This window comes from Tinamus guttatus, unplaced genomic scaffold, assembly GCF_059628265.1.
Source record: "Tinamus guttatus ecotype Peru unplaced genomic scaffold, ASM5962826v1 Tinamus_guttatus_pri_ptg000659l, whole genome shotgun sequence".
Taxonomy (NCBI): domain Eukaryota; kingdom Metazoa; phylum Chordata; class Aves; order Tinamiformes; family Tinamidae; genus Tinamus; species Tinamus guttatus.
Genome location: NW_028289193.1, coordinates 2,044,808 through 2,058,472, shown reverse-complemented (window position 1 = coordinate 2,058,472; position 13,665 = coordinate 2,044,808). Strand labels below are relative to the sequence as shown.

At 46.1% G+C, this 13,665-nt stretch overlaps 1 protein-coding gene across 1 annotated transcript in view; it reads left to right on the top strand.

Moving 5' to 3' along the window:
- ASXL3 (ASXL transcriptional regulator 3) overlaps positions 1-12,428 on the top strand; it is a 383,284-nt gene extending 370,856 nt beyond the window's left edge. The window contains exon 11 of the mRNA XM_088536351.1: positions 12,414-12,428. The gene's annotated coding sequence lies outside the window, so the exon portion shown is untranslated. The remainder of the gene's footprint in view (positions 1-12,413) is intronic.
- The last annotated feature ends 1,237 nt before the right edge of the window (positions 12,429-13,665 follow it).

The window sequence follows — 13,665 nt, the reverse complement described above, 5'->3', positions numbered from 1 at the left end:
TAATTTTACATCATCTTTCCCTCAACTTTATGCTAGCCTTGTCTATACTCCTGGCTATTAAAGCTGCTATATTTTTTTTTATGTTCTTCTTTCTTAAAACAGTTAAGTAAGTTTATAGTCCTGCATAATTTAGCTATGCCCTTATTACATTAAACTCATACAGACAAAATCATGACTGATTATGTAGGAGGATGATTTCCAGTTATTCAAGGCCTGAAGTGATGAAATTGCATAGCGATTTATAGGTTTATTAAGCAAAATTGCATCATTTCAAGAACATTTCCATTGCATATGAGCTTGAATACCATGAAAAAAAAAATCATTATTAAGGTTATCTCCTTGAACTTCTTCTAAATAATTTTTATGCAATGTTAGAAAATAACATATAGCACCATAGTTCTTAGGAATGGCTTATACTAGCAAAATAATTTTTCATGATATGGAAGGCCATCACAAAGCAGACTATGTATTGTCCAGTGATAATGAAAAGGGGAAGGAAAAAAAACGTGTTTCAAGTAAAGGAAATATCTGAGGTATAATCCTTAAGAAACTGAAGCAGGAGGATTTCTAGTTCTACAGAATGATCATTATTTGTAAAAGCGTTTTGGGCTACACACTTTGCCCAGACCAGCCCTGTCCCTTGCTCCACCAGCCCTGCTCACCTGCTGGTTTATCCTTTGCCACTAAGGCACAAAGTGCATCACTCACTGCTTGGTGATCCAGGAATCTGCAGTCAGCAGTGGTACACACTGAAAAACTGTTTTTTCCCATCTTCCCAAACCTACTGAATCACTTGCATGGTGTCCCACCATTCCCACAGGAGGGATTTCCAGGGAGGGGACCTTCCAGGCTCTATTGGCAAAGAGCTTGTGCTGTGTGGATGTCTCTGTTATTTAGCTATGGTGCCTACAGAAAGAATTGCTTTCCATATAGATGTACAGATTAATCCAGAGGGGTTTAATCTGGGAATCATTACAGAGCAAGGAGCCTTCAAATTTGATGTAGATGTGGCCGGGTGTCCTTTACCTGCTGCCACCTGGCAGCGAGGGAGCGGGTGCATGTTTAGATGACTCTAAAAGAGGAAAACAGGGCACGTGCTTTGTAGGGGTATCCCCGAGGGAGGAAGCAGCAGCAGCTTTTCCTGCTCACGCAGCTCTCTGGAGCAGTAATGTAGTCATAGAAATTCGGTGGAGGGGCTTGTTCTGCCATGGACCCTGCGTTCTTGTTCATGCTGCTAAAAGCAGTCACCGGGAATCTCAGTCTCTTGGAAGACAGTTGTATGTTATTCTACAAAATTGCATGGATGGTGCTGTAGAAATGGGTTGTTTTTTGTATTTCACAGCCACAGAGGGCTTGGCATCACCACTCACAGCCCCCACGCATGCAAGGCAGGATGTCCCACAGGCACCTGGCACCTGGACCAGGGAGCTGGTTTTGTGCTCGATAGAAATGTGGGCCTTTCAAACCAGAATTGTATAAACTCCCCGTTGCCTCTGCAAGAAGATACTCCCTTTTGTCTCCCTCATGCCTCTGTAGTCTCTCTTCAGACTGCCTTAGTAGCTCCATTCCCTTTCCAGAGGCCCAAAATGAGTAAATCCAGGCTTGCTCTATGCCCACGGGCAGCACTGCGGATAGGGCGTTCCAGAGGCCAAGGGAAGCGAGCCACATTTGCTCATGGAAAAGGGAAAGAGCTGCAGCCATGCAGTGATGTAAGGTTTATCCTGCAGGTTCACCTCGGGTTACAACTGGCTCTAATTCAGCACGCTCTTGTCAGTACAGCTTAGTTCAGCCAAACCAAGAAAATACCATTCAATTCTGCGGGTAGCCCAACTCCCACATGCAGCATCAAAAAGTCACCTTTTCCAATTTAATTCTTATTGCAATCCTTTTTTTTTTTTTTTTTTCCATTTGGAGAACTGTTGGACCTGAATAATTCGGGGGTTTTATCTGTCTTGTGCAAAATGAAATGATTTTCTGAATTTGATTAAAGAACTACCTCGGAGTAAGCAGGAGAATTTCACAGTTAAAGATGTTCCCACACAGCCGATGCTAATGAGGTCGTGCAGGAGAACATTGCTCTTCGGGGGCTCTATTAGTGCAGGGTGCGTTTTCTCCCTGGGAAGCAGTCCTGCTCTGCACTCTTACAGCATGTTTGGAAGTAGCAGTTTCAGCGGAGGGTGTATTAATCCATTTCTTTTTTTAGCATCTTGATAGACATCAGCAAATGAACTGCATGAATTCCACAACGTGTATCACACCCAGTGTAGTGGGAAGCTTCATAAGCCCAAAGACCCCATCGCTCCTGTAATTGCAGATACTCTTAACTGTGGTGGCAGCCTAGAAGTGAGGTTTGTGCCGACCATTTAAAGCTGCTCAAAACAGGGAAAAGAGGCCCAAATGAGCCCAAATGCAAGCAGAGCACCGGCGGAGCGATGCTCCCGTGTTAATTGGGTGTTGTGGTGCGGGACCTGCGCCGACGCAGCGATCCCGCGCTGCGAACGATGCTCCGCGGGAGCTGCCGCAGGGATCATTACAGAGCAACGCCACAAAAGGGGCATTTTCTTCCTAATCCTTGACATTTAATCAGTGCTTGTGTCACGACATATAAATGTTGATATTCTATTGCTTAAATAACAAAGTTCATTAGCGATCCCATTCTTTCCATTTAAATCGACTGAGCTTCTAATAAGAACAAGCAGGATTTAACAATATAATGATTTAATTTTTTTTTCCCTTCTTGGTCCCAATTATGTTGCACTCCAGACAGCATCAGAGGGTAAACTATGCTTTAAAATTATAAAGACAGAACGGAATTTTCTTTAATGCCTTTTAAAGGCTGGAGCAGGGGGTTTGGACTAGATGATCTCTAGAGGTCCCTTCCAACCTTAACCATTCTGCGATTCTGTGATTCTGTGATTTACAGAATCATTCTGTGATTCTGTAAATTTGCCTCTCGGTTTCAACCTCATCATAAAATTATTATATCCTTATAATATATTATTATTATATTTTATTATTATTTTTACCGTTTATAATTTGTACACTTGTCCTATCTCTCACTTGCCTCCTCTCTGGATAAAATCATCTCAGTCCTTCGCAGAGCTGCTTTCCAGAGCAGTGCAGAAGTCGTTCCCGTTCCCCGGCTCAGCGGCTCTCTGGCTGCTCTCCTTGCGGCTCCGTGACGGGCACCCAGTGTGAAATTCCTCGTGGCGGCTGCTTCGTTTTGCTTTGTGAAGTGGTCAGAGTTTCCCTGGGGTCTCGGGCCGTGTGTGTGACCTTGGCGGTGCCGCCGGAGCGGGAACGGGCTGGAGCTCGACGGGGTGGCACCGGTCCAGGATGGGATGGGATAGGATGGGCTGCCACAACCGCCCCGGCTCCGGGATGGAGCTCCTGCCTCCACCAGCTCCAGCTCGTGCTCGCTTTGATCCCCTGCAATGAAAGGCCTTAACACAGAAAATGGAAGGGAACAGAGAGGAGCTTTAATTATTTACTGGCTAGGTAGAATCCATACTTTTTGTAATGAGGCTTCTTTTGTTGTTTCTGGTCTATTCAGTTTTCTTTAAGCCAAATCTAAGCCTTTGTGCTTAGAATTGATTGAGATTTTGGGGCTGATTAAAGAGACTTTTGAAGGGAGCTGGGCTTTTTTTTTTTTTTTTTCTTCTTTAAGTTAATTTTTCCATTTAGTAAATGGAATAAAAATACTCCCCAAACTACTTGAATTGCAGAAATGGTGGGAGGCCCTGGCTCAAAGTTTCAGCTGTTCTTAGCACCTCGTAACGTGGCATCCCTCGTAAAAGCATGAAAGTCTACATGGACAGAAGGGATAGAGAGGGGGAGGGAGGAAGTCCAGGGCACAGAGGCAAGGGAAAACAGGCTGAAGTTTCATGGCACCACCGTGTTTGTAACCAGAAACAACCTCACAATTACCCTGGTAGTCTTAAGCAGAAAGGTGCCTTGATTTATTCTGGTAGCTAGTGCCTGCATGGGATGTGCAGCTGGAAAATCCACCCGCTTGAGTTGATGTTCGAGGAAGCCTTTCAGCATCGCGGTGTCTGCAGCTCCTTCTGAGAAACAGCAATGTGAAACACGGGGATGGATCAGAGAAATGCCCTTGTTTTATCCTCACTGTCCTGGTGCCTGTGGCTGCGTTAGCTGACTACGGGGTACATAGGGGAAAACGTTCCTTTAACAGGTCTGTCTTAGCTGCTGTTAATTTGATTTCCCTCAGGTATTCAGTGTACAGGCACGAAGTCCTGAAGCCAGACTTCCTGTAGGAGGAAGAGCAAAAAATGGGCACCATCATGTCTAAAGTTCTTGGAGCATTCACTATTCCAGACAAAGTAAAAAATAATGTCTTTGCGAATGTCTTCTCTCCAGTCAGAGAGACTGGAGGAAGGGCTATAATGAGGGAAATGGTCATTGAAAGCAGCCGTGTGAGATCTGAGAGGGAGCAGGTCTTGCCCAGAGCAGTGCTGGGGAGCTGTGTGTAAACACGGTGCATCCGTGGGCTGTCCGTGCCTGTGCTTCCCAGGACAGCGCTATGGCAATCTTCCCTTCCTGCTGGATCGTTACAGAAAAAGCACTTTTCAAACAATAACTTTTCCGATGAAAGTTGCTCAGTTTATGCTCTCAGTTCCGCTCCAACTGTAACTGCAGATGAGGTTGCTGCTCCTTCCCGGTGAACCTGAGCAAGTGTGGACATCGTGTCTGTCCGGAGGCCACGCTGCATCCCTCCGCATTCCTGTAAATCCAAGCAATGCCTTTGAAATGCATGTGTCATTCCAGTGACACACTGAAATATGTCATTAGGGGCCAAAGCCAGTTCTGCCCCTAACCAGCAGGTCGCATTCCCTTCCTGGAGCCGCTAGGTTAAGGTGAGATTTTTCAGTAGGACTCGGCTGCCGTAGCGTTGGCTCCATGGAGCTGCGCTGATGCATGGCTAGCACAGCTTTGCACAGGCTAAAATTGAAGCAATCAGAGCAGAATTAGGTCACGAACAAGTGTGTTTGAAAACACTATACTAGTTATTCACAACTTCAAAATTACTGAATGAGTTTCTTCCAAAAGTGCCTTGTTCTGTGGATCCAATTGACATTTTAATGTAATTCACTTTATCACAGTGTTATATGCTAAAATCCAGATTCTAATATTCTCATTAGCTGGTAGTTGTTCTATAATCTAAAGGAATACAATACTTTGAGTGTGAAGAAAAAGAGCATGCAGTTAATCTCTTAGCATTGCTTTTCCAGACTTTACTGCCTGTTTTTTCTTTTTTTAGTCTGATTTGGGAATTAGCAGGATTTTTCATTTCATTGCTTGCAAAAGCTGTATAAAGTTGGTAAAATTGCCCAGGAAGTCTGAGGTGTGTGTAGGACTGTCCTTTAAAGTCACCAAGTCCTAAATGGTGCTGCCAGCCTCCCAGCCTTTCAGCTTTCCTTTCATATGGAAAGCACAGCTTTTCCTGAAGGTGCCCATTGCTCTAATCATCCCTTCCTATTCTGATGAGTTCGCGCCTTCTCAGAAAGAGGTGCTCGAGGGTGATTTCTTTCTTTGAGATAGTTTCTACACTGGTTTGGATTTCCATAAATTACTGCTAAAAGGAAAGTTTGGAGCGCCTGAAATACTACTCTGGAGATCAGCAAAAAGCACACTGTAGCATCTGAGCGTTTGGAAATGCATATTTTTCTTGGGGTGCAAGTTGTCACTGTATTCCAAGAAAGGCTTTCATGGCAATGGCAAATGCCTTTTCTAGGTGGTATCCTGAACTGCTCAGCCCTCAGAATTGGAGCACAGTGTGGGGTTAGTGACTGCAGTTACATTCAGGTTGCTGCGGGCTAGAAACACCCTATTCTTTTTGCCAATCAATAATTTCCAAATGATTAATTGGCTGCATTTCCATAAACCATCCCCCCCACTCCCCGTTCCATTCTTTTTGCCGATACTCCGTAACTCTGGAAATCCAGAGCGGCTCTAACGTGACTCCCGGGCTGTGGGAGTCCTGCCCCGTGCGATGGCCGCGGTGCCCCGCAGCGTCGCCTGGCTGCGTTCCTGCTCCGGCACGGAGCCTCGGGCCGCCGCCGGCGCTCGTGGTGACGCGCGTCCTCCTCGGGAGATGAGATCATGCCTAAAAGTGCGGCCGGGGGAGGAGCCGCAGCGCCGGCATCGCCTCCCGGTGCTCCCGTGCCAGCGAGGATGACGCCTGTGGCAGCGGGAGCGATGCCGGCGGCGTTGCCGTGCCACCCCGCGCGCAGGCCGCGCGCTCCCGCTCGCCTCTCCTGCGGCCTTGGCGCCTCTCCACAGGATGGGCACGGCAGAGGGAGCAGTAGCACAAGCACAAACCCGCCCCCGGCTCGGGCCTCCTCGATCCGCTGCGTCCCCCGCGGCCCAGCCGGCCCCGCGGCAGCCCCGACCGGCTGCGCTGGGCTCAGCGGGACCGTTGGCCAAATGTCCCTCTTACGTGAGCGGTCTGGCGCGTTGGGCGCTGTTGGCCTACATCTGAGTGCCCCAGCTCTCATCATCACCTGAGATTGCAGACCTCTCTCTGCCTTAGTGTTCGTGCTGTGTATTTTTTCCAACACAGACAAAAAATAAGTGTTTCCCTTTTTCCCACACTTTTCCAGGGGAGGGTTGACTAAAGTGAGTTTTTGACTTTCACTGTAAAGCTGGGGGTGGTTCCAGCGGTATGCGAGGTGAATGAGAGAGGATTCCCTCCGTGCTGGGCCAGGCTGAGCGGGGAACGTGTTTTACACGTCGCGCTCCTTCGGCGCTGGACAGGAGCGTGTGTCACTCCATGCCTTCCCGTGTCTGTCTGCACGCACACGGAGACGGCGGCCAAATTTCCAGCCGCGGCCTGTGGTTCTCTGTCCAGGCAAATGTAAATACCTGGCGTTTGTGGCATCCTTATGGAGGAGCTTGCTGGAGTCTGCCCCTGGCAGGATACGGGCTGCAATGACACCGAAGTGCTAGAAAGTGCCGGGGTAACAGAGCCATTTCCTTGACAAAAATACTCGGTTCATGTCCTAATTTAAAGAATAATCTGTACTTTCACAAACCTCCCAGTTACTCTTTTTGGGAGTCGATTTTAATGAACCATCTTATTTAGCATCCTTACCACCTCTCAGGTAGGTTAGAGCAGATGTGAAACCTTCAAAACCCTGCAAGATTCCTACCAACAAGGAAGGGAAGGCAGTCACATGCTGTAGTGAACATAAATCTTTGCAACTGACTTGTAGGTTTTTTGTTTGCTTTATTTTGCTTCTTAGTCTGACTTGAGAAGAAAATGCAATCATGCTATCTTTGTGTCTCACATTGCTCGTCCCTGTCAGTAATTTTGAATTCATTAGGCACTTCTGGCTAAATTTAACACAGGGGGAGAAATCTCAGCTATACTGATTCTCCGTCAGTCTGGGATATGCAGCTTCCTTAAAGAGAGGGGTTGCATTCAAGTGAGACCTCCAGTAAGGACAAGATTTCCCTCTAGATCCAGACGGTTCCTGCACATGCTGCCTGCTCAGTTGGAGCACACACAGCTCCCAACCAGGTGCTCTCTGCTTGTCCCCTGTACAGAAGGGGAACTGGAGCCTCGACTAGGGCAATATCTGAAAGAAAACAGCATTGGAAACATCCTGGGAAAACAACAAGGGGATGGAGAAGGTGGAGGGCAAGCTGGGTGCATGTGACATGAAAAGAAAGCGTAGGCAACATGCAAGTACCAGGGGGTAGGAGTGGGCATGAGAATTCAGAGGCAACCGGGATCGCTCTAGCACGGAGCAGTAAATAGCAAAGGAACATAAATCCTTAGGAAATAAATCTTTAGATGCGCCGCTCAGGAAGCAACTTTAAAAGAATTCAGCTGTCACTTCAAACCTTTCAAGTTCAGCATGTTCAGGTAGGGAATCAGCAATGGATGGTACAGTCTTCTTATTTATACATGAGCCCTAGCAGATCAGAAAAAAAAAAAAAAAAACTTTTCCAGAGTTTAGCACTGTGCAGGATTATTTATATCGGTCTTTTTTTATCCTTTTAGACAAATATTTTTCCTTTCGCTCTACTAAAATTAAACAACTTGTCTTTTTTTTTTTAAAAAAAAAGTTATCTTGGTTTTATTATATCTCAAAGATCTTAGTTTTGCTTATCAGTTTGGTCATTAGCCAAAAAGAATTTTTTTTTTCTGTATTTAGTGTTTGGATTAAAGAAAAATGGAAGCAGAATTATTCCAGTTGACCTCTTAGGTATTTCTCAAGTAAACTGATTATACTTGGCAGTGCATCTGATAAATAGAAGTTTGATTTTGCAAAAAAACAAGAGAAATGCTCAGGGTTTTTCACAAGTTGCTTAATTGTTATTGATTTACTTTTCATGCTTTGTGCTTATGTAGAAGAAAAAAAGCCCAAGTCTTCTTACTCTGGACTGATGTAGATATGACATAGGAATATATGATGATAAACACAGGTTTAAGCCACAGATTTGTCCCTCGCTCCCTCCCAGCCCAAATAAAGAAGATACAGTGAAAAATGAAATAAATGTTCAAAATTAAGTAATAGATTTTTTCCTTTATCCAGTAAAATGGATTAACTGAAAATACGACTTATTCCTGAAGCTTAGATGTATGACCATGGACATGCAAACTTCTCCCAATATTGTCTGAATCGCAAAAACATAGAAATTCGAAGTAGAAAAACCAATACAGAAAATCCTCTGTTGTTGCAAAGCTGTTCATAAGCTATCTACTGAATGCATTTACTTTCTTCATATTTACCATGACTGTGAGCAATGACTTCATTGTGAACGTGGATCTGAGCCCCCTAACCATTTTTAGGGGCCATATGTGTTTGCCCCAACTTCCCCTGTTAGCTAGTGAGCCTACTGGAGCCCCATCCCTGCCTGTGGAAAAAGTGCTTGGAGGGAAAGATGCAGCTCGTGGAGGCCTCTAGGCCAAAAAGAGCCTCTTGGACCATCTGTGGAGGGCTCTCTGCTTATAGAGGAACTCTGAGCAACCACGGCTGGAAGTCGGCTTGGGGGGATAGATAAGTAATTCCGAATAAAGTCGGTGTGTTTGATCCACAGTGATGCGTGGGGACTGTGTTCCTATCAATGTAATGGTAGCCTCCTGCTCAGAGCTCTTATTCTTAAACAAACCTGTGTTGAGATCATCTGTGGAGGTTAATGAGATTATTCCGAAGAGAAAGAATTCCTCTGAACAGGACTTAGAAGGACTCAGCCCTTAGGGTAAAAAATGTTCCCTGTTCCAATAAGCCCAATCTTAAGCCTGCCAAGACAAATGAACTGAAGACAGTGACTAACCAGGGAAGACAAAGCACAAGTTCTGTGCACGTTAAAAATAGCGAAACACGGAGGGACAGACTGTGCCTATTAGGCACTGGACTAAATTGGGAGTGGGTAGGAAGTCACATGGCCCTGAACATGTCATGCATTTACCCTCTCTTCTCTCTTCTCCTGCCATTAACTCATGTATTAATATACTTAATCCATATATGTGAAATGCAGTGCGTGAGCGTCGCAGACCCGTTGCATGTGTTGGTGTTTGTAAGCAGCAGGCATTGCTGGGAGGGAAGTGAAGGGTAGCGCTGCCTCTCGTAGCTTCCGTGAGTTCCCCCCAGCTCTCACTGAGCTGTTGCCGAGTTTAGCTCCGGCCACATTAGGAACTAGTATTATTACACATCACTTCATCCGAGGAAACGGGATACCGTGGACATATGACCGCCGACTGTCCCATTCATGGGAATGAGATCTTGCTGCCTGTGTTGACATCCAGGGTTTCCTAGTTAAGCATGCCATGTAAGCGCCACCTGCACTTACTCTTAAGTTTATAATTAACCTTGTAAGAGATGGGGCATTAAGGCATCCTTTTAGAGGATTCAAAGCCCAATCACTGTTTCTTCATATCTCATACGGGAAATACATAAATGTAGACAAAATAATGGAAATGTCTGTATGGATTTCCCTGTCTTGCTGTTCCCCATTCTCTAGCAGTAGGCTGAGCTCCTGGGAACAGTCCACTCTTAATCCTCGATGTTCACAACTTCTTTTGTCAGATTTGTTCAAATTTTAGTTTGTCCATCACACTCTTTGTAAAGCTTTTTTCCTCCTTACTTGTTACCCTAATTAGAAAGGAAGCTCAGCCACAGAGGTGTCACTTTTCTCTGTTCCTTCTCCTTTGTCTCCGTGAGCATCTAAAGCACTCTGATTTTTAAGACCTAATGCTAACAGCTAATCTCTGCTTCAAGTGATTATCCACCCTCCAAGTCACATCCTTAGAGAACAGTTGGAAAAAAAAGATCGGAGATGTGATATTGTCATTACATTATGTTAAGTTGCTTCATTTGGGCTGGATAAGAGACAGTGTGACTTGACTTTCTCTGGACTGCGGGATTTGTAAGCCGCAGTGAGAAATAAATTCACTCTAATCCCTGAAACCAAACGCAGGCGCATTCCCCGAATCACATCAGCCATCCCCAGTTTCAAGAGCTGGGGCAAAGGAGAAGTTAAAGGACTTCCTTAGTGCCTGGCAGGGAGTCCACAGCATATTTTTTCCTTGCTGAGGGTTTTAAAGCTCTGTGCAAGTCAGGCATTAAACATACAGTAACAGAAGTCAGGGATTCAAAACAATCGTTTGACTTTTCCAGAGTTCCCTTCTCAGCTTGCCTAGTCTTTAGTGTCTGTGTGCCCCTGGCAGCTTTTTCAGGAGCGGGCACCCTAGCTGACTGTGCGTTGAAAGGAGCCCTTATCCCCCGGCCCCTGGGCCTGGCCATGGAAACGGCCCTCGCGTTCCTTGTTTTCATCGGGCCTTATCTCCCTGGCGGCACCGCGGGCCGCAGCTCGGGGGGTGAAGTGTGGGCACGCTTCACTGGCACCAACGCGCGGCCCTTGCGGTCGGTATTTCACTGCCCTCTCGGCCTTTCCAGATCGGAGCGGTTTTCTTTGTTAGCCTGAGGTAACACATGGCTACTTTCCTGACTAAACTCATCCAGCTTCTCGACAGTGCAAAGCCTCGTCAAACCGGAGCCGTGCTTGGAGCTCAGCGGTTGTGGCCGCGGTTTGGCCTGCTCCCCCGGCCCTGTGCTCGGCTCATTCAGCCGCACACGCGGGTCCCCCTCGCACCAGCTCAGCACAGCGAGGCAGGGGCGGCCGCCACGTTGCTCGGTTCGAATTGCTGGGCCTGCAGGTCGGTGTGTTTTCCAGCCATCAGTTGCAAGTGTTCAATAATTCATGTTTTACATACAGCCTTGTGGCTCGCGCTGTTCTCGCTGATGCTGGAGATAAGGAGATCTTGATGGCAACCAGGAGGCAGCCAAATGTGCATTTGCAAATTAAAAATACGCTGCTTCAAAAGGCTGCAGTTAAGATAGACAGGGCTTTTGTGTCAATGCGAGTGGCTCCTGAAGTCCCCGGCAGTCCCGCTGGCTTTCTGGGTTATGTGGGAGGGCCTTTCCCTTTATGTTTTTCACTTCAGTCACCTTGGATGCTGTCATTAATTAATAGTCCAGTTGGTTCAGTCAGGCTTCTGAACAAAACTGCAACACGTTGGTACAGTAAGGAGACATGAATTTACTGGGCTCTGTGTTTAAGATATGGTAACTTTTTATTATTATTATTAATACAATGTCCCTTAATAAAGATCTGTGCATGGGCACAGCTGCAAATGTCCACATATGAATCTCTGCAGAAGCCTGATATGACAGAGGATAAAACAGCAAAAAGAGGCTGAAATGCTTTTTTTGTGCCTCCCTTTCCCTCAGGCCTTGCACCCCTCTAGCTTGTTGCATTAGAAACCGCCTATATTTAATGCTTTCTTGAGATCTCATTATTGTGATTTAATCAGTGATCCCAGGATTCACACTCGCAGGCACTGCCTTTGAGTAATATTAGATTTGGCACAAGCAATAATTGCAGGTACCTCTGTGCTGAGCATAAGCAGCCAGTGCCAGCTTGTCATTTTTCTTTTGACGTGCTGCAGAAGCGTGTTTTGAAGCAGGTTTGAGGGAAGGACCGGATTATTTTAGCTTATTTTTATAAGCTAATTTAGCTTCCTCAACATGAAACACCATGTGCGGCGAAAAAATGCGATGAAAGTCCGGATTTGCCGGCCGTCACTGCGAGCGCCTCACAGAGCTGCGGGAGGTGGCGCGCGGGGCGAGCGAGCGGGAATGTCGCATTCCCGCTCGCTCGCAGGGATGTCGCATTCCCGCTCGCTCGCAGGGATGTCGCATTCCCGCTCGCTCGCGGGGATGTCGCATTCCTGCTCCCGGCGGCCGCGTTGGGAAGCGGGCTAATTCCTGCGTGGCTGTGGCAGCGTGTGCGCTGGCACGTGCGTGTACGCGTGTCCTGCCCTGCGTCCATAGCCCCGGCGAGCAAGGAGAGCGGCAGAGGTGCAGGGCAGGGCTGGGGACAAGGAGAGGGAGAGCGGGCAGGAGAGGGAAAGGGGAGAAGGATACGGAGGAGGAGAGGGAGGGAGGGAGGGGGCCGGTGCCTGTGATTGGTACGCGCCGGGAAGGCATCTGCCAGCAGGACTTCAGAGGAATGTGAAACCAAATCATTTACAAGTTAAAGATAGACGCAGAATACGCAGCATCGGGAGCCAGGGTTTAAATTCATCCCTCTCCGCCCGCCTTCTCGCAAAGATCTGCTTGCCAGCTTTCCTCTGTCTGCTCCAAAGACTCTAGCATTCCCTTAAAAAGTAGCGTAATTCTGGATTTATTGGAATTACTGAGGTGGCAAAAGGGATCATGGTGCACACTCTGGGGTAAGTAGGAAGCTCGCCATTGCATGCATGTGTTACAGGAGTTTCCCCGTGCCTTGCTTTGCTTTCAGAGCAGTTCCCTCCAGATGAGGGGATTGTTTACCTAAATATATATTTATTTAGGTAAAGATTTCTCCTTAGGATTTCTTTTCTGGAGTTTTCACCTTCTCGATTATCTAAACTTTATTCCTGAGTGAAGCGTGTGTTAAGAGACAAGTTTACTTGTCTTTGTGAACCTCATGTTGGGCTTTAATAATCTTATTGTTACAGTTTCGAGTGCTCCTATCCTTCAGTTAATTTTTTAATGTACTTTAGTAGTGGGATTTGCTCTTTGAAATGTGCTTATTATTGCAAAGTTGAAAAGTTGTTTTCCACATAAGCAGGAAGGTAGTTAGTGTTTGCTTGCTTATTTGGTTACGGTTCCATTTACCTGCTATTTCTTCATGTGTGGGTTTGAACACAATAAATTGTTAATTAAATTCAACCCTTTTTTGTTTGTTTTGTTCCTACATAACGCTTTTATTTAGCATTTGACCTTATTTTTCTCCCATGTTGACCTTTTTGTTTTCTCTGAACAAAGTAATTCTACCAGCAGTTGGAAAACATGCACATTTCCCTGATAGTCATTACTTAACACATGCCTTTGTGGGTATAAGAAGATTCGGGTTGTCCTGGTTCTTCTTAAAATTTACCCGGAGTAATTTCAGTGTCCAGGAGACTTGACATTTACTTGGTCAATGATATTTTCAAACTGTTTCGTGAATACTTCTCATGAAATTGTGTGATGATGACTAAAAGGATTTTTAAATATGAGAAACTTGGATGTTAGGTACAACAGTTAGCAAGAAATTGCGTTCTGAGAATTTCTGCTAAAGCTATGATTTGTATGAGAATTTCCTAAATGC